At 40.8% G+C, this 27,627-nt stretch overlaps 1 protein-coding gene across 4 annotated transcripts in view; it reads right to left on the minus strand.

Moving 5' to 3' along the window:
* Nucleotides 1-27,627, minus strand: part of Dclk1 (doublecortin like kinase 1) — a 380,545-nt gene that overhangs the window by 105,372 nt on the left and 247,546 nt on the right. The window lies entirely within an intron of this gene.

A 27,627-nucleotide genomic window follows, 5' to 3' on the forward strand; every position in this document is an offset into this window, starting at 1 on the left:
CTCCAGCCCAAGATTTCTGATTTTCTAAGTTCAAAAGATTTCTTTCCTTTAACCACTCTGCATGAATCAAGGGGTTGACATTTTTTGAAGAGGAACAGCAGTACATATGAAAGCTAGATGTTACAAAACTAGAAATGGTAGGCAGGGCATAGAGAAAAGGCTCAAAAATTGAACTAGGACAAAAAGAAGAGGACAGATTCCATGGAGGAGAAAGAAGGGAATTTCTGCCTTGGGATATGAGTATTTTTGGCTTCTTCTGACTTTTGCCATAGTCAAGAGCAGAGAGAGAAAGGAATCAAAGCATCACCTAGGTTGCCTAATTTTCTCAGTAGTTAACTGAGCCACTGTTGGCTGTTCTGGCCTTCCCATTAGCTGAGGGCTGTGTTCTTACAACTGACAGTGTATTCTGGAACCTAGAACTTGGACATTGGCCCTGCCTTTTGGCCATACATTAGCAAGTGAGCTGGGTCACCGTGATGTGGCTGGGGTATGGGCATGCCTCCAGCTCCATATTTATCAAGTGCCTACTATGTGCCAGGCACCAAAGCTGCAGGCAGGGAGTCGAACGATACAGAGTTGGAACTTGCAATGCCTGTGACAGGTAGTGGTGATCTTTTGCTAATTTCAATTTCATAGACCTCACATTGAAAGCTGTTGGTTAGTAAAACAAGTTGCTCCTAAATAACAGTAGCTTCTCTCATTGTAAATCAAAATGAAGACCATCATTAGGTCAGAACGACCAAGCTTTTTGTCTCTGGCCGTGGACAGCTAGAGGTCACATAAATTTAAAAGAGTAATTTGCAAATCTCAGCAGAAATGTGTGGTTGAAATAAGAGTTACCAGATGGTGCTTACTGTAAGAGCAACCATCCTCAAGCCCAGCAGGAATTCAATTGTTGATTTTAGGGTTTGTCTCATACTGCTTGGGGCAGGTGCCAGCATGGGTGGTGATAGCTCCAACGACAAACCAGAGCTCTTGAGCAGCACAGAACCAGTCTTGGCACACTAAGTTGGCATCTTGTTGTTATCATGGTTGCCTTCAAAGTAAAGTATCCTTCTAGCCCAGGATGACCTGGAGCTCACCGTGTAGTCCCAGGTTGGCCTTGAACTCACAAAAATCCTTCTACTTCTGCCTACTGAGTGCTGGGATTAAAGGCATATGCCACCATGCTCAACTAAGTTGGCATTTTTCCAGTAACCGAAAAAGATTCTAGTTATCTTTCTCAAGTGGCTTGATCTTTGCAGAGCAAATGATAAATTCAGTAGCTATTGAAGTATTGAGAAGAAATTGTGGCTTGCCTCTGCAACTTTCTTTGGTACTTAAAATTTTTTTTTTTTGTTTATTTTATTTGAGAGCGACAGACAGAGAGAGAAAGAGGCAAATAGAGATAGAGAGAGAATGGGTGCTCCAGGGCCTCCAGCCACTGCAAACGAACTCCTCCAGATGCGTGCACCTCCTTGTGCATCTGGCTAGCATGGGTCCTGGTGAATCGAGCCTTGAACCGGGGTCCTTAGGCTTCACAGGCAAGCGCTTAACCACTAAGCCATCTCTCCAGCCCTCTTTGGTTCTCTTAAAGTTAGTCCTACCACATTATTAATCTATCAAAATTATTCCTTTAATACTGTGCCTCTCCCCCTTACTCCACTGGGACTTAACTAGCACCTCAATTATTAAAAAATCTACTCAAGGGCTGCAGAGATGGCTTGGCCCTTAAGCTTGCCTTCAAAGCCTAAGGACCCACGTTTGATTCCCCAGTACCCAGGTAAAGCCAGATGCGCAAGTGGCACATGTATCTGGGAGTTCATTTGCAGTGGCTAGAGGCCATGGTGTCTCTCTTCACTCTCTGTTTGCAAATAAATAAACAAGATAAAAAAATTAATTAAAGCTGCTCAATAAATGACAGCCAGGTTTCTTATAAGACCTGCTAGCACTTGTTTGAAATGGTTCCTGAACCATTTGAACAAATGCAGCCTCTGACCCTACAGATGAGGAAAACATTGAGCACCAAGGCTAAACAACTTGCATCAGAACCTTACTTTATAGGTTGGTGGCTTTCCCTCACACCGAATAAACCTGGGGAATTTCTCTCGGTGCTCAGGGTTAGGGCATATTAATGACTGTGGTTCATGGAAAGGATCTCAAGAAACTAGTCCTTGTGTCGACATTAATCAAGTTAAAAATTCAAGGCACAAAATCAACTTTCTCTCAAATTGTCTATTGTAATATAAAAATGAAATAATGAATTCACTTCAAAAGCAGAGAAGTAATAACTTGGGGGATCATGGAGCCTGGAAGCTAATTACACATATCACAAATTTTGTACCACTTGGCTCCAGGGTAACAGTGTGGCTTCATGAGACATATTGGGGATTAGCACCGTGACGATAACTTGGGATGAACAACAGAAACAACACCAACATAAAGTTATAGTAGCTTCTTTTTCTTCCTCCTTCTGAGGTTAAAATAATCCCAGTTAAAATATCTTGCAAGGCTAAGGCATAAATTAGACCAAAGGGAAAAAAAAGCCTTCCAACTCTTTCCAATTAAAGTTTAAACTTTATTTTAATTAAGTTAGATGTGAATTGTATTTTGTAATGGTAAAAATGTAGTGAGGAAAAACAAATGCTAAATTCCTTCAGAGAGAATGTCAAAATCTTTGCTTGTTTAAAACCATAATTTAGAAATATCATAAACAATATGACCAAAACAGCCAACAAATAAAATGTCTTCCTAACTCTCTGCAGTGCCTTTTTGTTTTAAACAAAACATTTTTGCTGTCTGTGTCAAGGAAGAAAGGGATGACTCTCGTATGGGGACACCTGACTCTTGGAAACTCCCTATTTAGTTCTGACGACTCCTGACATACTTGAATTTTAGTGATCAGTTCTCTTAGAGGGCTGCATTTCCTTTGACTATGGAGATCTGGGACAATTCAGTAACTTTTTAAGAAAATACTGAAGTTGTAGTAAGTCAACGACAGGAAGTGGCCAGACTTGTATTAAAGATCATAGCTGACCAAGGCTTGGGAGGTAGCTCAGTGGAGAAAGTTCTTGCTTTGTCTCTTTGAGTACCTTAGTTCCGCTCCCCAGATCCCATGTGAAATCTCAGTGTGCCTACAGCAAGAAGGCATGGAGAGTTTGGTGAATTTCTTGGGCCCTCCCAGTAACCTGACAAATGAAGCAATGAAAATGACCGGAACAAGAGACCCTGCCTCAGACATGGTGGACGGTAAGCACCTTCCTGAAAGTGACCCTCTGACCTCCGCATGAAAGCTGTGGCACACACAGCATCCAGACACATACACCTCTCTCTCTCTCTCTCTCACACACACACAGACACACACACTCACCAGAAACAATTTTACAAAAAAGTATGAAAGGATCACAGCTTACCTGAAGTGCAATTGCCCTGTGATATCCACACATTGCTCTCTTGGTCAATCCCTCAAATTATCTAGGGGCCTGGTATTAATGACAAGGGCTAAACGTTGTTATGGTCATTTGAAATCCCGGGCTCATGTCATTGGTTAGCACCTGAAGTAATGGGTGCTTTGTCAAGTTTTGCCAGGCCCTAGTGAACCGCATGAGTTCTAAACTTTTGAGTGTCATGACCCTATGCTTCATAAAGGTCTTAATTTAGGGCTCCATTAGACTGAGATGAACTATGCATCAAGGAAAGCATTCTCTGCTAAACTCTTAAACTAAGGGCCCGACGTGGTCTGAGTCAGTTCATAGCCTTGGCTGGCAATGACGGGGGGTCATGCTATGAGAAGGGGGCGGTGGCTGCCCACCACAGTCGCCACTAGAGCAAGTGGCAAGGTGACCTGACTACAAAACACAGCACTGGGAAAAGCACCAAGAAGAAAGTGAGTCTTAAGAGAATCAAGCCAGGCTGGATGGTCTAGCTCTCCAGCCTCGTTAGGCAACCCACAGTGGACCTTTTGGCAAGTCTCTCTGGGCTAGTGTTGAGTTAAAAAAAAAAAGGCCTTTGTGTAGTCCCAAAGAGCTTTGTAGAGAGAGCTTTTTAGAGAGCTACTCTAGCATGAAACAATCAGGTGACCACCACTGTGTGACTTGCAGCATCTCACAGTTCCTAGTCAAATGTTTGTACCTTTCAATAAGTAATTGCCTTCCACAGTGAAACAGACTTTACACTTGAGACCAAAAGCCAACACACTGTGACTGACGTGTCTGTTTTAAGACCAAAGGCGGGGGAAAAGGCTGGGTCAAGATGCTCTTTCTGTCAGCCACCACACAGCCCGTTTCAACCCCAGGTGGCGATGGAACATCCTGTAAGAAATAAAACAAGCCAGCGAACACTCAAGGTGTTGATGAATTATCTGCTTTGGCCCTAAATCTGAGGTGAAAGTGATTCTCTGTGTGGTCTATAGTGACATTAGCTTTGCAGATGTTGTGCAGAGTTTGTAAGATAGAAGTTAAATGTCCCCCCATTTCAGACAGGCCATTCAAGAAATGGACATTCAGCGAGGGGGCGACTTAGAGAGACCACACAGATGGTGGTGCATCAGGAGAAAGTGGGACATGTTCCCGGGCTGCGTTCCCCGTGCCGTGAGAGTTTCCGCTCAGGCAGACTCCCCCCGCACCCCTGCCGCCCCAACCCCACTCCGAAACAGTTGGTAGGTAGGCTGAAGTGCTATAGAAGGTGCCAAGAGGCAGAAACGATTCCAGACTTGCCCAGGCTCACCTGAGAGCTGCAGGAGCACTCGGCACTTACACCATTTAGAGAATCTCCAGCGAGGCACAGGTGAAGACCCCTGGTTGTCTAGACAACCCTGAGATGAGCTCCATGTGGGAGAGGGGACACTCTTTCAACAACGACGTTTATTCCTGTCGTCTCTTTTTCAAACCAGCCATAACAAAGGCCCTGTCTTGCAGAGGCCTCTTAACGTAGCCCTATACATCAGCTTCTCTGAACTGCTGAGGTGTTTCAAGGTCATCTAGAAGAATTTACCATGAGCAGCAGACGCTTGGTGCTTACTGTGAGAACCTGATGACAAAGACAGGCTCCCTCTTCATTTGGCAAAGGTACAAAGTCTCCAACTGCAATAATACCCGTCTCTGTCTCTGTATGCAAACGAGTCAGGAAGCACACAGAGTTCTAGGGACTTTTTATAAAAATGGCACAAGCTCAATGACAAAAAAGACAGGGAGAGAGAGAGAAGAGAGAGAACTGGCAATCCTGGCTCTCTAATGCTCCAAAAAGTTGCCCTTATGTGTTCTTAGTGAGAAGAAGGCCTCTGAGAACGTCCAGGTCATCAGTGGTTTCTGAAACAACTTGCTGGATTTCAGGAACATTCTTTCCCCACCCCCACACCGCAGTGGCTGTCCAGCTTCCCTTGAGCTCTTCCACTGCCTGTGGGATGGGATTCAACTCTTCCCATCTCATGTGTTTTGAAACTTCACTACCCTCACTTACCCCCCAGCTTGTGTGCGTGGGAGAACTGCACAGAGCATTGCTGGTCTCACTGATGACTACAGTTCACTTCCTATGGAAATATAATGATTTTCATGCCTGGCAGCAGCATTAAGACAAATGCAGGCTCCCTGCAGCAAAGGAGCAGTGTGCATCGTCTCCACCTTCACATTCGAGGAAGCTATGAGGCCTGGCCTGTGTTTCTGTGCTGCCTGGCTTGTGAGTCCACTCGGACACTACAGCGAGACTCCATCCCCGCTGACATCGGGGCTTGGAACATGTGCTTTCTCAGCTCCATATGTAGCACGTCTCGGGTGAAAGCATCAGGATGTAGACTTTCTAAAACAGCATTTCAAATGAAAGTCTGGAGCAGAGTTAGAAGCAAAGGCATTTGTTGGGTGGTTCTGCAAGTGAGTAAAGATCTAGCAACCGAGATTTTAAAAGTACCTTCTAAAAATACAGACACGTGTGTCTCAGCCAGCACCTCCGATGGTCCCCGTGGCTTTGAGAGCTCCAGCTAGGCACTCCAGCTGGTGCCCACGTGCTTGTGCATCTCGTGGCTCCGGAGACCCTGGTGAGAGCTGCTGCATTACGTAACATCTGCCAGAGGCTTTATGTCAGAGCCGTTTTCTGCATTAGCATCTCAACTCATTACTTGGATCTACTTTTCTGAGGGCACATGGGATTCTTCTTTCCAAACGAATATTTTCCCCCAACAGTCAAATGAGAAAATCTGCTTTCTCTTGTGCAAGTCCAGAGGTGTGCTGTGGGCCCGAGTGGGGAGATGGTTTTGCTCCAGGAGAGATTACCTGGTAAAGCAGGTGCTCCCCTGGTGTTCCCATCTGTCCAATCCCAGTGGCTCATCTGGCTGTGTCTGAGTTTCAGCCATGGAGAAACAGAGAAAAGGAGTATGGCCAGACGCCAGCAAGTAAAGCCGCCCATGACTATTTTAATTTAACTTCTATTTCAAATTGATGCTGTCCTGACTGTTATTCCCCCTGCCTATGTCACCGGTTGCTGGTTGCACCCTTGACCTCTCTGGACTACCTACCAATCATAGCACTTCCCTAGCTATGACAACCAAAAGTGTTTCCACACAGTGCCAAATGTGCCCTGGTGTGCTCTGCTGCTCCATCTTCATTAGGCAACATTGTCTTAGTTAATTCTTCCTTGGTTGCATTAATGAAGGTGCCAACCCTGGCCGGTCTCGGCCCCGTAACAATGCACTTGTTCATTCTTTGTGCTATGTTGGCAACATGAGAGTTTGGGGCTTTGCTGCGCCCACTGCACAGAGGTAATGCAGCACAGTGTGGAAGTTCTCTCAGTAGCCTATTAGGCCTGGACTGACTGCCACCCTGCCTTACTTTACCCACATCCAACAACCTGAGGCACAGAGTCCTGAAATGACAGCGGTTTGTGGGTTGAAAGTTTGGAGGTGGAGTACTTCGTGGAGGCACCGCGTAGAGAAACGTGACTTCTATACTGTGTTGCACAAGCCGAAAGACTGCAGAAGCCTATAGGACATCTCAGGATTATCTGACTCTAAGCCAAGAATTTTTAGACCTAATATCATATGATTTCTGCAACTACCCTTCTGGAATGCATGTCAAAACAGAGCTCCCAAGCCTTTACATGCGGGAGATTTTTGTTCTTACTACCTATGGAAACCTGGAGCTTTGCAAACTTAGGCATTCAGCCTGACAACGTTGCTCCAAAACAGCGCAATCATGTGCCCGTGAGTGGCTTTGAAGTCAAGATTTTCTCTCTGATGTGACACGGAAGGTTGTTTGTTTGGTATTGCCCATAGGAATCCAATGTCACCATCAGCAAGCATGTCTGAAGAAGGAGACCTTCCCAACTTTCATGAAGAGACCTCGTTACTTTGATCATGATCCTCTCCCATTACCTTCTTCTGTACCTGTTCCTTCACTATGCTTCCAGTGAATCCCTTCTTCTTTCCAAATAGTCCCTCTTCCATTTTGATGTCTTTCTTACTCATCCTCCTCCATCACCCATGATGAAATGTTGATGGGCCCAATACTAAGCAGATCTTGTACAAGAGAAGTTTTCTTACTATTTTATTTATTTATTTATTTATTTATTTATTTGAGAGAGAGAGAGGAAGAGAGAGAGAAAGAGGCAGATAGATAGAATGGGCTTACCAGGGCCTCCAGCCACTGCAAACGAACCCCAGATTTGTGTGCCCCCTTGTACATCTGGCTTATGTGGGTCCTGAGGGATCTAATCAGGATCCTTAGGCTCTGCAGGCAAATGCCTTAAATGCTAATCAATTTCCCCAGCCTCCCTCCCCTTTTCTAAATCTGTGATTGTCCTCTGGTATTCATTCGGGGCCTGCTGCCCCTTCACTAACCCATGCAACTTCAATCAAGAGTCTCCTTCATGTATTTGAAAGTGTAGAGAAGCCCGTCTTGGCTAGCTCTAAGGCTATTCTCATAAAATCTCCTGAGCACCTTCAGGGAGAGGGCTGAGCAACTCACAGATGCCAAGTGCTTCACCTCCCCAAGTGTCTTGGTTCCCACCTCATTCCACCCAAGCCGAATGCCTTGTTAGTGTTCACTGTGTTGTACCATGTTGAGACTGACCATCCAGGAAACAACCAAGAACTGGCCTATCGCCTGCAGCGACCTGCAAAAGGAACCAACCCTTTGTCCATGCTACCCGACAAGAGAGCACCACACTAGAAGTCAGGATGATAGAATCTCAGACACGGTCTTTCATAACGGTCTAGAGAGCCAAATAGTGACCTCCATGCCGATCAGCCTTAAATGGCCAGAGCTTAATAACTTACGGTTTTCCTAATCTTTGTTTCCACCTCCAATTTGGGAACCAACTCATGAGAGCCAAATATTTCCCCTAAACCAGTCCCATGGGGTACCCCACTTCTAGACAGCCTGCCCATAGCACCCCCTTACTGATGCCCTCCATCAGGACACAGCAAGCCTTTGTTTTCTTCTGCTTCAAGACTCTCTGATCCTCTGCCTGCCTTTGAGTTGCTGCCAAAACAGATGGTGGTGGCTGACTCCCTGATTTAGTGAGCTAGTGAGATTAGAATAAATAATTTTTTAAAAAAAAACTTAGTTGGTTGTCGTTTATTTCTACCATACACATGACTCCCACAGCTATGACTGAACACAGGGTACCAAGGCATAGGTTTCTCTTTCAGGCATATCCAAGATTCTTTGTGGCCACATTCATGTGCTTTGCTAGGTCACAATGCCATCGCTCTGTCAGCTTGTTTTGTATTGCTGGGACAGGAACTGTTTCTTCATGTGACACAAATGAAGTGCCTATCTTAAGATGAAGTCATGTTGTATGAACTAGGCTTAGCTGCAGCTGCTAAAATTTTAACAGCCCACAGGGGAAGTAAAGCTGGGAGACTGAGAGAAGATGGACATTGACAGTCCTACGCTTGGCCCTGGCCTGTACTCAGGATGGAAACTTGCACAGCGGGGCCTATCAACCTAATTGTAATCTCTCTCTCTCCCCTTCCTCATATTAGTTTCTTGTAGTTGTCAGACAGTTGTTGGCTCAATATGACTCAAGTGTATTCACTCACAGTTCCAGGAGGTCAGAATCTGAAATCAAGCTGTGAGCAAGTTCATGGTGCCTTTAAAACTCTAGGAAAGAAGCCCCATGGCTCCAAACTCCAGGCATCTTTTTGCATGTGGCCATGTCTCTGTCTCCATCTCCACACGGACTTCTCCCCTATGTCTCCATATAATAGCCTATGCCTTTCTTTTATGTGGCAATTTGTGTTGGTTTGCCAACAAGCCTTTGTAGATCTAAAGTGATCTCATCTTAAGATCTTTTCCATTTACTTACAGCTGCAATCACCATTGTACCAAATCAGATAAGAGTTATCTTGATATCTTTCAATGGTTATTATTCAACTGGACATAGTATATATGTTGCAAATTTGGTACAGTCATTTTTTAAAATTTTTTTTGTTCTTTTTTAAATTTATTTATTTGAGAGCGACAGACACAGAGAGAAAGACAGATAGAGGGAGAGGGAGAGAATGGGCATGCCAGGGCTTCCAGCCACTACAAACGAACTCCAGACATGTGTGCCCCCTTGTGCATCTGGCTAACGTGGGACCTGGGGAACCGAGCCTCGAACCGGGGTCCTTAGGCTTCACAGGCAAGTGCTTAACCGCTAAGTCATCTCTCCAGCCTGGTACAGTCATTTTTGAGAAATTATTTTTGGCTAGCAAATAGGTTGAGACTCCATAGCTTAGAACTCTTCCATAAGAGTTCACTACTCTTGGAATACTCTTTGTATAATCAATATAGCAACTGCCTACCTCACCCCTCTGTCTTCTTTCCTTTGGATGCATGGTTTTAGTTTCTTAAATGTGCTAAGAATCTTCCTTTCTCTATGTGTCTGAACATTTATTTCCATATACAAGGAACATCACTTCCTACTAAAACCTTTCCTGTTTCTCTGAACATATTTCTCTGCTCAACTTATTTATTTTATTAATACTTTCTGAGTTTGCTGTTTTAGGTGAATACAGAATACAGTATTAATTAGCACAAAGGGTAACTGCTTTCATGGAATATAGTGGAGGAAATGGGTCTTAAACTAACAAAAGAACAAAAATCTGATGTCATAATTGCTTTGCCAGGAATTAAAAGGGTGATAGTGGGCTGGGGATATGGCTCAATTATTAAAAAGTGCTTGCTTGCAAAGCCTGCTGGCCTGGGTTTAGTTCCCCAGAAACACACATTAAGTCAGATGCAGAAAGTGATCAGTGCATCTGGAGTTCATTTATGGTGGCAAGAGGCCCTGGTGCTCCCATTCTTTCTCTGCTCGCAAATAAATAAATGAAAATATTCTTTCATAAAAATAAAAGGGTGGGACTGGAGAGATGGCTCAGCAGTTAAGGCACTTGCCTGCAAAGCCTAATAACCTGAGTTTGATTGCCCAGTACCTACAGGTAGTAGTCTCCTTCTGGTGGTTGAGATATACTTCTAGACCAGGCACAGTTATGGAGGAAGGGATTTATTTGAAATTTACAGATCCAGGGGAAGTTCCATAATGGCAAAAGAAGCTGGCCACCTTTCACAGGTCTAAGCAGAGAGAGAAATGCCACCAACAAAAAGCAGACAAACACACCTCTGGAACTCTGGGCAGAACTAAAGCATTTTGTATATCTGTAGACTGGAATTCCAAATGCATGCCCCCCCCCACACACACTTTAGAGCTGTACCCTAGGATCCACCCACAGTAACATCTCCTCTAGCCAAGTGGCTGCATATCTAAATTACAAACTTTAATAAAATCCTGCATATACTGGTGGCCATCTATTCAAATTATAATACCACGTAAAGCCAAATGCACAACATGGCACATGCATGTGGAGTTCATTTGTAGCAGCTAGAGGCCCTGTTACACCAATTATCTCTTTTTATCTCTGCTGGGCGGTGTGGTGCAAGCCTTTAATCCTAGCACTCAGAGGCAGATGTAGGAGGATCACTGGGTGTTCAAGACCACCCTGAGACTACACAGAAGATTTCCTGTGCCTGGGCTAGAGCAAAGGCCCATAAATAGATAGAAATGACAGAGGGTGGCTAAGGCATTTATTCTACATACTGATGGCCAGAAAAGGTCTTTTAGCACAGAGGACCCTGAAGCTGAGGCTTGGACACAGCAAGAAGTCAGCCATGCATAGGTAGAAGAGAAGAGAAGATAGAGCCAGTGAATCCAGGACTGGGGAGATCACGCATGGGTCTTGCATTTTACTCTATGCGGAAGCTACAGCAGGGGTTCAAGCAAAGTCAGGGATCTGATGTGACTCACAAGTTGAAAACATCATTCCAGGAGCTGGAGAGATAGCTTAATGATTAGGGTGCTTGCCTGTGAAGCCTAAGGATCCATATTTGATTCCCCTGTTCCCACGTAAGCCAGAGGTACAAGGTAGTGTGTGTGCCTGGCCTTCATTTGCAGTGGCAAATGGCCTGGTGCCCATATGCAAAAAAAAGAAAAGAAAAAAGGCTGAGTACCTAACACTAACTGTAGTGCTCTTGCAAAAGAAAAGGTACACAATCCAACATTTTAAAACCACACAGTTCTTACACTTTCTTGTATATCATGAAGTAGAATTATTGGAGGTAAAGCCTGAAATACTAAAAGAAAAAATTTTAAGCCCAGCAATCCCAATGATATGCACCAGAAAGTTTTTGGCCTTCTCAAATGCAAAGATGGGATTATGGAGTGAAATTCACAGACTCAGAGTATGACGTCATCCTACAGTGCAGCACTTGGACAAGAGAATTTAGTGGGAAGTACAAGAAGACAAATTAATAAGACCAATCAGACCTAGAAAAAAAAACACACATATCTATCCCACTTGAGATTCTGGCCCACCTCAAGTTTGTAAAAACAGCCTCTCATCCTCAGAGCCAGCTGAATCCAGACTTTGAAAAAGCAAGTTGCCCTGCTTATTGACTACTCATGGCCTGGTTTTCATTAGCTATAAGATGGGAAGGATCCAAAAGATAATTAAAAAAATAATAGATCAATTACTTAAAAACGAAAGCTAGAAAATGAATTTTCCCCAGAGAAAAGAAAAAGAAACAAAAGAAACTAACAAGAAGAGCATACAAATATGAATGGATGTCAAATCTGAGAGCTATGTTCTTGGGTAAGGCCCTTGGTGCCTGTCCAGATCCCATTCATGCCGATTAAGAAAAGAAAGGTGCCTGGCATGTGGTGCACGCCTTTAGTCCCAGCACTCTGGAGGCAGAGATAGGAGGATCAGGGTGAGTTCAAGGTCATTCTGAAACTACATAGTGAATTCCAGGTCAGCCTGGGCTAGAGTGAAGCCTTATCTCAAAAAACAAAACAAAACAAAACAAAACAAAAATCCCCAAAAAACAAACAGGTGAGTGTCCATGTTTGGTCCAGTGGCCTTGAAGCAAGTGGGCCAGGGAGTCAGAAGTTCTGGAAGGGCTCCCTGGGGAAAAAGAACTGTGTAGAATTTCTGGGCAGCACGGAATAAGGACAATTGAGAACTTATCAGAGGTATTGTCATTCAAAGGTTTTGTTTGGGAGTCTTCCTTTGTTTTCTCAGTGCGGTTAGGATGAGTCAGATCTGGGATAACACTTGTGACTACTTCAGTTCCATTAAAACACTCTTCAGGCTCTGGACTGGCCAGTGGCTCAGAGACACTTATAAACACCTTCCTGCTTAGGTGCCACACAGGCCAGTAGCCCTGGCATCACCTGAGCATTTGCAGAATTCCAACACATCCAAGACAGTGGAATCAGAATTGTTTTTCCAACCTAGTGCTACATAATTGCATTAAAACTTGAGAAGAAATCTTCTAGACCTATGAAGACCAACCCTTAGAACAGGAAACTCCAAACCATGAGAATGAGCATGAGTTGTGGAAACACGTAAAAGACAAGAGCTTCCCAAGCCCACTCCACAGAGCTCTCATAAGATAGACATCTGGATCTTAAACAAGTTGATTATGACACTGTTGCTGTAGGAATAATCTGAGGAACAAGGGTCATGGATGGCAATAAATAAAAACACATCCTTCTAGGAAGGACTCCATGACAGTCATATGTTTTATGCAAAGAACAATACTTTATAATGGCGTTTCTCAACTTTCCTATGATAGAATCACTTAAGGATCATTATTGAACATTGAACTTCCCAAGACCCATGCCTCAGATTTTATTCTGATTCTGAAGGCTTAGAAATTTATTTATTTTTATTATTTGAGAGAGAGAGATAAACAGAGAGAAAGAGAGAGAGGGAGAGAATTGATACACCAGGGCCTTCAGCTGCTGCAGATGAACTCCAGATGTGTGCGCCCCCTTGTGTACATGTGCAACATTGTATGCTTGTGTCACTGCATCTGGCTTACGTGGGACCTAGAGATTCAAACATGAGTACTTAGACTTCAAAGGCAAGCAACTGAACCGCTAAGCCATCTCTCCAGCCCTAGAAATTTACTCTTTAGGTAATTACCTTGGGGGCTCAAATAACAAGGGAAGTTAAGAAGCCCTTTACTAGAAGGTGTAGACTCAAGGCAAATCCCATAGGACAGAGATGAAGGGCACTGTGCAAGGGGGCCTGACTTGTTCAGGTTGTACAACATCCATTAAAGTAGAAGGACCAGATTCTTGGTCAGAGGAGGAACTCATATCTCAAGGAAGCTTCCAGAAAGGCACATACCCTCTGGGGTGGTTCTAAGTAGTTGTCCCCTATAAACTCGTGTGTTTTGAATGCTTGGTTCCCCCAGCTGACTGCAATTGGGAGAGGTGAGTTTTGGGATGGAATTATGAGTGTTATAACCATCTTCCCATTAGCAGTAATTGACAAACTCTCCTGTTGCTGTTGCCCACCTGATATTGATCAGGAGGTAATTCCTAGCCTCTGCTCACATTTCTCCCTGCTATCATGGAGTTTCCTCTTGAGTCTGTAAGTCAAATTAAACCCTTTCCTCCCACAAGCTGCTTTTGGTCATGTGCTATTTTCCAGGAATGAGCAGGCAACTGCAACATACTCTCACCTAAATATTCTGGACCCCGGCATCAAGTTTGATTAAAAATATACATCATCTACTGAGACGGTTCTGGTTTGAAAAGAAATCAGCCTGGTCTCACTCTGAGGAAGGAACTAAGCCTGAGTTTCCATGGAGCACATGGGACATTGTGATCACTGTTTTCTTGCCTTCAAGTAAAGACTTGGGAAGAAAAGTCTCTATCCAGAATGATCATTGGGTCTGCACTGGAACCTCAAGTAGAAAAAATAAAAACAATTGAGAATCTAAGAGCAAAACCTTAACTAAGGACAAAGCCAGGAACATATACATGGATTCTTGTGCAGAAGAAAATAATCAGAATGGATAAAACAAGACAAGCTTATTGCACAGTTAAAAAGGGATCAAGGGCTGGAGAGATGGCTTAGCGGTTAAGCGCTTGCCTATGAAGCCTAAGGACCCCGGTTCGAGGCTCAGCTCCCCAGGTCCCACATTAGCCAGATGCACAAGGGGGCGCATGCGTCTGGAGTTCGTTTGCAGAGGCTGGAAGCCCTGGCACACCCATTCTCTCTCTCTCTCCCTCTATCTGTCTTTCTCTCTGTGTCTGTCTCTCTCAAATAAATAAATAAAAAATTTAAAAAGGGATCAAGTGATAATAAAAATACAAGGATACAAATGCATGTATAAGCAAAAATCTCACTGCGATAGAATTTTAACTTACAGTTTTCAGCTTCAAAGAATAGGAAATATCACAGAGGTTGGTAAATACATCTGTTTTATGGAAGATACAGGTAATATAAAAGTTCATGTTTGGCAGAACACACACAAAAAAGATGAATTTGATTAGATATAACCTACTGAAAGCCTTGAAAACTGTGTTTTCTTTATATGACTCAGTCTGAAAGTTTGTGTCCCTCGCTGATGTAAACATTAAAATTATCAGAGATTTATAATGCAAAACCAATGATTGTATTATCTGAAGAGTAAAATATTGTAAATATTTTGTGATTTTTTAAAATCAAAACTATTATGTGATAGTGTGATGATGGGTTTTGCACCTAAACTAATATTACTACCTAATGCAGAGAATTAAAATTACAGCAGAAATTTACTTAGAGTTAAGGGAAAGCTAAATTCAAATCACTCAGATGGCTCATTCACCACAGAATGAATTATTAAAAAATAAATTTTAAAATATTTTCATTTAATTATTTATTTACAAGCAGGGACAGAGAGATACAAGAGAGACGGACAGAGAGAATGGGTGTGCCAGGACCCCCAGCTACTGCAAATGGATTTCAGGTACATGTATCACTTTGTGTCTGACTTTTATGTGGAAACTGGGTAATCAAACTCTGGTCACTAGGCTTTTCACGCAAGTGCTTTAACCACTGAACCATCTCTCCACCACCCCTCTTCCCCTGCACATCTTCTTAAGAAAACTTGCAGCTCCTTCCAAGGGAATACCAGCAAGTATGGCAGCCAGTCATGTTTCCCCGCCATGATTTAAACAGCGTTGTAAGTATGAGTGGCCTGTAGAATTGGTGACCTCTTAAGACTATTAGAGAAGGATGTACCCTGAAAAAAAGGAAAGAAAGAAAACAACAAACCCCCCCACTGCTAGCACACAGACGAAGCCACATTTCTAAAAGCATTCTGAATAGTGTAAGCAGAGAGCTCCACCAGAGAAATTAGGTGCCGAGTATAAATTAGTTCTCTGTGAATCATCTATGCCTATGGCTTCCAGGGTGCTCTTTGAAGAGAGGAGCTTGAGAGAACTCAGGAAGCAGGGATGAAATAAATTCTTTCTTCCCCCACCCCCCATAACTCAATACAGGAAGCGGACAACACCCACATGCGAGGACGGCTTTGTAGTCTGGCTTTCCTGACTCTTTCTCTGCAAGTTGGAAAATGGCAAGTTGGGTTACTTCATTGAAAGATTAAATAGGGTAAAACCATTGGAAAAACGCAGAGACAAGGGCTGACAGGTTTAAGATTCTAGAAACTACACCAACTACTATGTTCAGTAGATTCTAAGCTTCTTCGTGGTCCTGGCTGAGAAGCCAGTTGTGGTTTCAGCTGGATGGTAATTCCCTTAAGTGTTTGCTTGCAATGCAATACAATTAAAAGGGAGCAGTATCAACAGTCTGCTTATATATTTGGCAAAGTTAGAATTTGCCTCTGTAGACAAACGTTGCTATCCACAGTTACTCATTGGAGGAGCACACTAACAAACGGTGCTACGTGATAATGTGAAGACAGGACGAGTGGTCCAAGTATCCCATGAGAGCAGCTGGAAATGGCTGAACAAATTGGAAGTAGGCATCCTTCAGGAATGTCTCAGTGCGAGGCCGGCCTTGCTCACTCAGATGGCTCACTCAGCACAGAGGGAAGCCCTTAAACCAGTCGGCAATCAGACCACATATTTGCCTCATGTGTGTAGCCCACAGGCTGTTCTGTTTGCTGGCTTTCTGGCTCTTTGGTCTGATGGGACACAACCCCCAAAGGCTATTATTGAACGTGCTTTTCAACCCTCTTCTTGAATCTAAGTCCATTGAATCTTGAATCTATAAGTCCATTGAAAGGTAGCATAGGCAGTGTGGATAAGAATGAGAAAACAACAGAAAGGCTGAAAATTCTGTTGAGGAAAGGGGCCATTATGTCAATTTAAAAATAAAATTCAAGCCGGGCAGGGTGGCACACGCCTTTAATCCCAGCACTCAGGAGGCAGAGATAGGAGAATCACTGTGAGCTTGAGGCCACTCTGAGACTACATAGTGAGTGAATTTCAGGTTAGCCTGGGCTTGAGTGAAACCATACCTCAAAAATAAATAAATAAATAAATAACTAAATAAAATTCCCCTGGCTTAGGCTGCTTTGTCATGGCTACTACACCTATATCTTAACCAGAAGTTCATCAGGCCAACTGAGCCAACAGGTGCAATAGTGGCACATCTGTCATGGGGGAAAACAACTGCTCTCTAATTGGACTGGAGGCCGGCTCCTTGGGAGTGAACACATGCCTGGTACCACAAACCTACTCAAAAATGTATGGTGAAGGAAGTCATGAGCCCTTGGAATGTGATATCTTGTTGTTGTCTGGCTAAATGCATACATTATACTCACCAAACTGCCCTATGAGCACTTTTGTTAATGTTAATGCCCACATATTAATGATCCTCTCACTTTTGGTTAGAGAAGTTTCTGTTTTTCAGATGGTGACCAGTGGAATGACACAAAAGTCCCCCTAGTACTGAAAAGAAGTGACTGGGGAGTGCTCAGCACTGAAACATCTTTATCCTGTCTTCCAAGGCTCAGGGTCCACTGTGGAAGAGGCAAAAAGAGTGTAAGAGCTGCAGGAAGGGTAGGACTCCTTATGATGCAATCTTCCAGTATCTGGTACTACCTACACAAAACACTCATAATTGGAGGAAAACAGGATGACATCAAAATAACAGGGAGAGTGATGAGAGGGGGAGGAGATATGATAGGGAGTGGATTTGTGAAGGGAAGAGTGGGGGAAGGTAGGACGATATCATGCTTTATTGTCTATAATTATGAAAGTTGTTAATAAAAAAGTCTACAAAAAAGAAACATAGAAAAATGAAATTTCTATTTTCTCCTGTGAAAACCTAAGGGAAGAGAATTACTTATCATGAACATCATTTAGTCACTTATGTCATGGTGTTGGGCTATTTTGTCTTTTCTGGTATGTGGGAGGGTTATGTTAGTATGGTATGAATGCCTGGTTGTATGGTTTTGTTTGTTTGTTTGTTTTTTTGAGGTCGGGTCTCACAGCCCAGGCTGACCTGGAATTCACTATGTAGTCTCATGGTGTCCTTGAACTCATGATGATCCTCCTACCTCTACCTCCCAAGTTCTGGGATTAAAGGCATGCACCACCACGCCCAGCCCTGGTTGTATGTTTGTCTGTGTGTGGGTGTATATGTGCTGGTGCACATGCACATGTATGCAGGTGTGTGTTAGGCCAGAGCTTGACACTGGGTGTCTGCTTCAAGTGCTCCCCATCTTATTTTTGAGATAGGGAGTTTCTCAGTTACCCTCTTGTCTCTCTTAACCTTGAGCTGACTTGATTCAGCTAGACCAGCTAACCAATGAGCCCCGGGATACTCCTGTATATTGGCATCCCCAGTGCTGGAATTAGAGGATCACACTGCCCCACCTGGTTTTTACGTAGGAAGTGGAGATCTGAACTCAAGACCTGATGTTTGCATGGTAAGCACTTTACTAATAGAGATCTCTCTTAAGCCTCCTTTTTAATTTTTTTTTTTTTTCATTTTTGAGATTGTGTCCTACTATGCATCTCAGGCTGGTGTTAAACTTGCCATCCTGTTACAGTCAAGTATCAGGACTAGGCCATTTTGTTTTCCAGGATACAGTTTGTCTATAAATATGAGTGGAACATACAGATATAAATGGCAAATTCTCCTGGAACCAAAATAACTTTAAATAATTTCATTTTTCTAGATTCTTTCATATCCATGTAATATGAGAGGAATCTTAAGAATGAGCTAATTCTTGTAATTCTATATATTTTACTAGGAAAACATAATAATTCTTATACTCAGTTTGGTCAAAGAGTGTACATTTATTACCCTCTTTCTCATGCTGAGCCTTTGTGACTTGACTTTCTTTCTAATGAGAAGTACCTGTCCCGTCAGCTGCCTAATAAGATGCTTTGTTGCAAATTTTAATTTTAAAGGACCCTTTCCATGAGCCATTTGTCTACTTCCCCTTCTATTCCAAATGACAGACATGAAATTACATTTCTGGGTACATGTAATTAATCTTTGGTTCAAGAGTGAATAAAAGAAGAAAAAGGTTAGGGACATCCAAAGCCTCTTTTCCTTCTTTCTTTCTTTCCTTTTTTTTTTTTTATTAGGAGAAAGTAGACTTTCAGTTGAAAACTTGATTTATTTCCCTTAAATCCACTTGAAGATCACCTTTACAACAAAGGTCAAATGTGGCTTGAAATGAAATCCCCACGTAGTACTTATGGCTATTCCTGCATTCTAGCATTTCAAGACTAATAAATATTGTAGCCATATGACATCAGCCATATAAATGACAGTCTATAGGATTTTGGAGGGGTTGTGGTCTTTCAATGAAAAGGATCTGGTTAGAAAGGAGACACACTTGACTTGCAGACGGGCTGCCTGAAATCAGATGATATTTGATTCGCATTTGGCCTCCAGCCATCAAATAAATGAGTCATTATTGCAATCCGCAAGGCAGTTATCTCTGGCAAAATGATTCACAAAATGACTTCTGTGGATAGCTTATTTTTGTGGTAGACCTATCATCTTCAAATTTTTACTGGATTAATTGCAATTGTATGTAAATTACAAGGTAAATTTGTATTTTCATGGTAAAATTGGCCCTTTATTTGCAAAACAGAGAGTAAAGTGTCAAGCCATGTTCAAAGATAATTTCACATGGATTCCATTTCTTTCAAAAAATCTTTTAAAATGTTCATTTTATTTGTTCAAGTTATACTCCTGTTGTTAAGAAATAAATAATCTGGGGTTGAAGAGATGGTTCAGCAGTTAAGGGTACTTTCTTGCAGAATCTGACAGCCTGGGTTTGATTCCCCAGTACCAACCTAAAGACAGATGCATAAAGTGCTATTTGATTCTGGAATTCATTTGCAGCTGTAGGAGGCCTGGCAGGTTCATATTCATTCTCTCTCTCTCTCCCTCTTTGTTTCCCTCAAATAAATAAAGAAAAAAAGTTAAAAAAGAAATAACTAGTCTTATTTCCTTTGTCCTTGGCATATCATGTACCTAGTAAAAATGAAAGAATCCTAAGACACCATTCACAGAGAAGACATTTGATACTATGATGACTTATCAACAGAGAATTCTAGTGAGGTGTACTGGGCTAGCTTAGGAAATGTTCATACACATAGAATATGAACATTTTATGTAGAGTTTTCTGTTTCTTTTAAAATAACCTATTTAAAAGGTTTTTTTTGGTAGTGGATATAGCTGGTTTTTTTTTGGTAATGATAATATCTACCATTACAAAAATTAAAGTCATGCAAAACGTTAAAGGAAGAAAGCAATAAATAAGCTACTGGAAGATTAGGGGATCATGCCATTCTGTGTCTTGTAAGACTTTCTGGGTCTTTTCCTGGCCAATACTTTCTTCAGTGAATGATCCAGACTTATTCCTTGCTGTGTTTGGAGGGAGATGATGGCTTACTGATTCTTTCTTACAATTATATAAATTAATTTTGGTAGTGATATAGCAGAATCCTGTGGTTCCAACTCATTGCATCATCCTTTATTTTTAAAGAATTAGAAACATCTGTTATTTTGTAGGGTGGAACTGGACATTCAGTCCCTGAGTCACTGTCCAAACCTCATCTATAACATATTTTTATTTTTATAAACCTTTGTCACTACCTTGACTCCTGCTTTCTCCTAAACTTCCTCCTTTCACAATTCATGAAAAGAAGTAAAATAAGGGTACACTGATAGATTAGCAAGGCTACACAATTAATAACAAAATATTTAGTTAAAATGCATCATCATATTAAATGTTGTGCAAAAAATGGTTATAAATGAAAAAAATGATCAATGGTTATAAATGAAAAAAGGCAAATTATGAAAGCAAGGAAGGGGTGCATAGATGTGCAATGAGACTCTTCAAAAAGATGTTTATGAATAGGTTTATGTGTCTCCATCTTGTCAAGAAATTTAATCTGTGGTTTATATTTCATGCATTTCCAAGTTCCCTTTTTCAAATTTTTATTTATTCATTAGAGAGAGAAAAAAGACAGAGAGAAGGAGAGAGAGAGAATGGGCACACCACGGCATCCAGCCGCTGTGAACAAACTCTAGACACATGCTCCACCTTCCTTGTGCCTCTGGCTTACAGGGGTCCTAGGGATGCCACATGGGTCCTTTGGCATTGCAGGCAAGGGTCTTAATTGCTAAGCCATCTCTACAGCACCATTTTCAACTTTCTATTACGTAAAATCATCTTTAAATGTAAATAAAAACATACTTAAATTTTAAATGATTTATTTAATCATTGAAATTCTGTAGACAGCTGTAAGGTAAAACCTGCCTTCCCTTCCCTTATAGCATCCAACTTTTAGCTCAGCATGCCAAAGGCAATCAGCAATAACAACGTCTTCAATCATCTGTCATAAATGTCAGTGCATGTATAAACATACACAATATCCATACTTGTTTATATATGTGTGTGTGTGTCCTTTTGTATGAATTTAAAAAACAATATAGAATGTTGGTACTTTCATTTTTCCCATTTAACAATAGAATTTATCATGTTGGCTCATTTAAATCGATCAAATGCTTGTTAATTACTGAATATTTTGTCAATGTATACATAATCATTTGTTTACTTAGACTTCTACTGATGGATGTATTTTACTTTTTTCTCTAGATTTTTGTGTTGATAAATAACTACAGTCAACCTTATGACAGACTTTTGTACACTTACGCACAACACTTCTACAGACAGAGTTGCTAAATAAATGACAAGTCAGATGTCCCACTAACATCTTTACAAGTTGGTTTTGGCACTATGAATGGTCTCACTGGTTTCATATGGGCCTGAGGGTTGTTACAGTTTTATTGCCCTTTCTTTACCTATTTAGTAGAGATAAGACTTCACTGTTACATTCATTTATATATTTTTCCTAAGAGATGAATTCCAAACTACTAACTGCCATGCAGTTAATAAGACACTTGGACTTTCTCTTTTGTACACTGTTGATGCCCTTTAGCCATTTTCTGGTATTTGTTCTTTTCTTTATTGACTGGAAAATATTCTTTGTATGTTAGAAAATTTATCACTTTATAGAATACACTTTTTTGGAAATGTAGTGTTTATTCCTTGTTCCCTGAGTTAAACTTTTTGTCAAATTCTTCTATATAGAATTAATTGCTTTGTGTTCAGATTGGCCAATCTTTTCTTTTATATGTTCAACTAATTATTGTAAGGAAACCATCCACAATGGTATTTGAACAAAAGGTCACCAAGTATTTTCAGGGATGTTCACAATACATGAGTGACATTACAAAGGGTCCTGTAAATTACCAGTAATGTACATTACCTATGTAGGATATGCAGTAGAGTTTTACTCAAGAAAATAAAAAAAATATTAAATTTCATTTATTTAAAAAGTGTTGACAAAGTGCCAAAGTGGATTATATAGTAATTTAAAAACCTTTCCAGTCTTTCAAGTCACTATTTCCTTGTGAGAAGAGAAAGTCATGGTTCTTTTATCTCCAATTATAACAGTAATTTTATAAAAGCAAAATGACTATATTATAAATAAGTAGATATAAAATTTTTCCTTTTTTCTGTTTGAATCAAAATGACTTCTGACATTGCTAAGAGGTATGGGGTTTAGTCCTAGGTGGAGGAACACATTGTGAAATTGACTGTGGTTCTGGTTACATTGTTCTGTGAATATACTGATAGCCACCCAATTGTATCCTTTAAGTTAAAGGTGAAATATGTGGAACATGAATCATACCTCAATAAAACTATTGTAAAAATAAATTGTGATATGTTTTGAGCAGAATTGCATGCAAAATAAATCTCTGTGCCTCTTCCCCATGTCCATCTTCTTCACCCGTGAAGAAATTATTCCAAGACAAGTGTTTGAAGGACTCATGGTGGACACACTCTTTCCTCTCTGTTTATTCTCACCTGCCCCCTTTTCCACTGAAAATTCTTTCAGTCTTGACTGGGAACAGGGCAAGGCATATAGAGGAGTATTTTCTAATCTTTCTTTCTACCTTTTTCTTGTTGTTTTGATCCTTGGAATTTTATAATTTTATTCTCATATAAACCTTCACCACATAGCATGCAGCGGTGTGGGATTCGAGACAGGGAATATAGCCTTGAGGGATTCAAAGAATTTACCAAGGAACTAGCTGAGTGGTATCCTCAGAGACTCTTATATTCTGCTCTGCGCACCCTCACCTTATTGAAGAAAATGGGACACACGATGTTATGTAACCACTATTTCTTAGAAAATCTGTTCCTCTCTCTAAATTACCATCACTGATTATTCACTGGTAGGCTTTTATGTTTTCTATACTTTTGTTCTTTGAGATCTTCCTTCAAAATATAACACAAAGGATAAAGCTATAGACATTAGTGCATTATTTCCAACAGCTTTTATAACTGTTAACATTCATCACTACATTCCTAACCCCAGAGTACAAGTCAAAATCAAGGTACACCACCTTCCTCTTGCTAGAGATCTGAAATGAGTCACTGGTGAACAAAAATCTTCAAAACTAATTTAATTTGGTAGAATCATACTTAGCACACATAATTGGGAAAACATTGTCAAATTCTTCCACCCCTTTACTCACATGTTGTGAGGTGCTTCTTTGTTTTAAACTTTGGAGGCTTTGAGTCAGATACCAATTAATATCCAATAGACAGACAACTAGACATGTGTTCTCAAGTGTTCTGAAGGATTGCACATGGGATCCAGGATACAAGATCCAGACTTTTAAAGGGCTCACAGCTCACAATGTGTTCCTCCACCCTTGTGATCTTCTGTGCCTCAGTTGTGTCTCAAGGCCCTATCCCATGTTCTCCTGGCCATGGCCCCTCCTACTCACCACCCTCAGTGTCTCTGCTTGGTCATACCCAGAACTTAGCAGAACATAAATAGCCTTGGATGATTGAAGGAAGTATTTCTGGACTAGGAAGAAAATGAACAAGGCCCAGAGCTTCCAAGTGGAAGAAGGGGGAATATGAAACACGCTCAGACTTATTTACCATGTGACAACACCCAGTTAAGGAATCTATATTTTCAGCAGTAGAATAGCAGATCTGCCCCTCACTTAGGAAGCTATACCTGGACGCATAGAAGGAACCTTGAGGGATTTGCTGAAGGAGTACTGAATGACACTGTGAGGCAAAGATCAAAGGAATTGACTTAATCTTAGTAATTTATTTCCTGGGGTCTGAACTATAAAGCAGGTACAGGGGCTCTGGTAGACAAAAGGATAGGAGGTAGAGGAGTAAGTAAGCTTTCCTGAGTGTTTTGAAAGATCCTCTAGTTTGCTCACAACCCCCACTCTAAACTTATCCTATCTACTTGGAAAACATTTCTGGAACATCTACTATTTGCCAGACACTACAGATTTACTAAAGGAGAGTAAAATTCTGTCTGTCTTCCAAGAAGTCAGGCACATTCACTGTTTCAACAGTGTCATCAATGGCTACCGTTGCTGTTATTGTAGGACGTCTGTGTCCCAAGCCCTGCACTGATTCCTTGGCATGCACAAGAATGCACGTGTACGAGAAGTGTCTGCACCCAGTGAATGAGGAGAATGGGACTCCAGATCAAAGTAGCTAAGGAAGCTAGCTTAGACAGTATATGACAAAGACTGGAGATAAGACTTGACAGGTTCAACGAAAATTGAAGAGAGGCATGGATCAATACACAGAATCATTTAGGCAATATAACCTGGCTATGGCAAGCAGTCACCATGAGTCACATTTTACAGCTTGTTTCTTATCAAAGGTTATTATTAAATCACAAGAAGAAACAAGATGCAGGTACATTTTTTTAAATTTAATTTATTAGTTTTCATTTCAGTGAATACAGGCAGTTTGGTACCATTATTTAGGCTCATCTGTGATCTACCCCCTCCCATTTATTTTAATTTTTTTTTGTTTATTTGCTACCAGGCACAGACAGAAAAAGAGAGAATAGGTGTACCAGGACCTCTAGCCACTGCAAATGAATTCCAGATGTATGTGCCACCTTGTACATCTGGCTTTATGTGAGTACTGGTAACTCAAACTCAAGTGGTTAGACTTTGCAGGCAAGTGCCTTAACCACTGAGCCATTTCTCCAGCCCCCTACAGGTACATTTTTAATGTAGTACTTTTGTCATTAGTTGAGGAATTTTGTTGGTGATAGTAAAGAGGCATTCCCATCTCCTTTCCCATCTAAGCAAAACATGGAAATTCTAAATTATCCACTTATAAAACAAACATACCAACCACAAACTTGATCCAGGAAATATTACAGGAAAATACACATCAGATACAGAATGGTGTGACTGATATCATGGTATTTAAGTGGTCAAGCACTTAAAGGATCAGGTTAGTGTAAATGTTTTAATTTTCCACCCTAAATTTTGTATTTATCACAATAACTTTCACTCAGAATTGAGAAACCATTCACAACAGGAGATATCATTAATATGATAGAGGTTTTTAAACATATATGAAAATATTATGTAGCTGCATCTAAAATATGGAATCTGCAAGAACACAGGGCATATGTACTTGATTAAGTTAATTCCTTTCTTTGATTTGGTTTTCTTTGATTTTCTTCCATTACTGCTTACAAAGGTCTACTTTGAACGCACATGTAAAGTCTATGAAAGCCTAACTAAGCCCCAATTACAGGTATAGGATTATTTCTTGGAAGTACAAAATGCCTATAAATGTCTTATCCTGTAAAAGTGGGCTGCAGTAAGAATTCTCTTCAATGGTTGCTAAACAATGGTCACAGCTCAGGCTTCCAGGAAGAGCTTCCTAAATGAAATGAGACATGTTTCTCATTACCCGAAATCCTCAGGACAATATTTAATTATGTCTTGTGAGTAGGTGTGTAACGAAATGTCTGAAAACTTTGCTCTTACTAGTGAATAAAAGCAAGTACTTAAAGTAAACATTTCCTATACTATGAAGTTTAGCCACAAATGATGAGATGTGAGCTAGAAGAGGGTAATTTGAATGCTCCAAGCAAAGAGATTATAAAGAGCTGGAAATGGTAGTCACCCTGATCCAATCAGAATGCAGCATACACAGTACAGGAACTATTGCACACTGCCCTGTAACAATGTGCAGCTGTTTGTGCTAATTAAAAAGAAAAATAAAACAAAGATGAAACCAACTTTGCTGTGGTCTCACGTATTTATATTTATAATGCAGTTGGTTGATATGACTGCTGCTGACATTTTGTTTTTGTGCCATAGCCTGGCCACAGCTTTGAACCCTCTTGTTTAAAAGATAATATTTTAATTCCTTAAATTATGAGTGGAAAATGACACTCTGCTTTCAGGGGCTTACATACCTGTGTGCAATGGCACTGGGTACACCTCAGGATTCCAGTTTGTGTCCTCCTGATTCCCAAACAAAAATGATGATTTGAATTCTGTGCTATTAAGATGATGACAAAACAGAAGATACCAGTATTATTGATCCCAGTCGCTTCTGCTTTCCTAATGTTTGCTAGGCCTGGAAGCTCCTCAGAGGAGGCAGCTGGAGTTTGCTAGCTTAGGCAAGTATGATTGAGGAGAGGAGAGGAAAGAAAGAAGGAAGGGAGAAGGTGAAGTGTGCATCATGTATGCACTATTATTCAGTTGAGACTACCAATCTTGGCAGTGATTCTAGGGACTAGAAAACTGCCTAAGTAGAAGCAGTCTGGAAAAAAAAAAAAAACTTATAAAAATGTCCTTTTTCTGTGGATAAGGAATACTAATTACAGTAATTTCTCAGGACTGTTTACCACATGACTAATTACCATGAAAAACAATGATGAAAATGTAAATCATTAAGTATGCTTTGCATTCACTTGAGCACATCTTAGCTACAACACTGAAATCCCTTCATGTGTAATCCATCTTCACAATTTATTAGTTCTCTATCCTGTTCATCAGCTCATAACTTACAATCTTAGAAGTTTATACAAAGTGACAAAGTGAGGATGGAATCAACTGATTATTTAAAGTAATATTTTTCAGTGGCATATATAAATTAAGAATAGGCTATTGGTAAAAGATGTATTTACTGTTCTATATCATAGGCTATTTCTAGAATAAATTTGCCTTTAGATAACTTGATATTTTGGGGAAAATGCACATACTAAAAAATCTATGATCAAATTCCCAAGGAACAGACATCTATAAAATTTTATAATCAAGTTCCCAAAGAATCTCTGATAAGTATTTTTAAAAATGCAAGTAAAACATCAAAAAGTCCTTCAGCCTTCTCTCAAATCACCCCTATTCTACTATGAATAGTGTTAAATACATCTACTGTTTTCACCAATTGTCATGCAATTGGAAAACATACCACAAGAATTAAAATGAGGTAAAGATAATGTAAATAAGTCTGGAGGAATCTTTGAATATGAGAAATGGAAGTAGGCAGTTAGCCTGGGGAACACAAAACATGGCTAAAAAAGTGATGGCATGGGGAAGAGGGTAAAGGTGGTTTCTGTTGCTTTAAGAGATTCTAGTTTCAGAGAAAGAAGTATTTTATAGAATGTATTTACCAAGTTTTCTTTATGGACATTAAACAGGTTTAGACTACTTCATAACAGGGCTCTCTAATTCACACTATTGATATTTTGGGCTGTATAATTCTTTGTTTTTGAGGACTATTCATTAAAGGATGTTGCCCAGTGTCTTGGACCTCTACCCACTAGACACTAGTGATGTCACCTTCACAGTTGTGGCAATCAAGCATGTCCCTACCTCTGCCAAGTATCCCTAAGGAGCAAAAGATAGTTTTCCTGTTAAGAATTACTGCTTCATACACTGTGGAAATAAACATTCTGTTAATGTGGTCATCATTGTGGCACTAGCTGAGGTCACTGTTTTAGACACAGGGAGCATTTTTGTTGATGAGA

This window comes from Jaculus jaculus, chromosome 7, assembly GCF_020740685.1.
Source record: "Jaculus jaculus isolate mJacJac1 chromosome 7, mJacJac1.mat.Y.cur, whole genome shotgun sequence".
Taxonomy (NCBI): Eukaryota; Metazoa; Chordata; class Mammalia; order Rodentia; family Dipodidae; genus Jaculus; species Jaculus jaculus.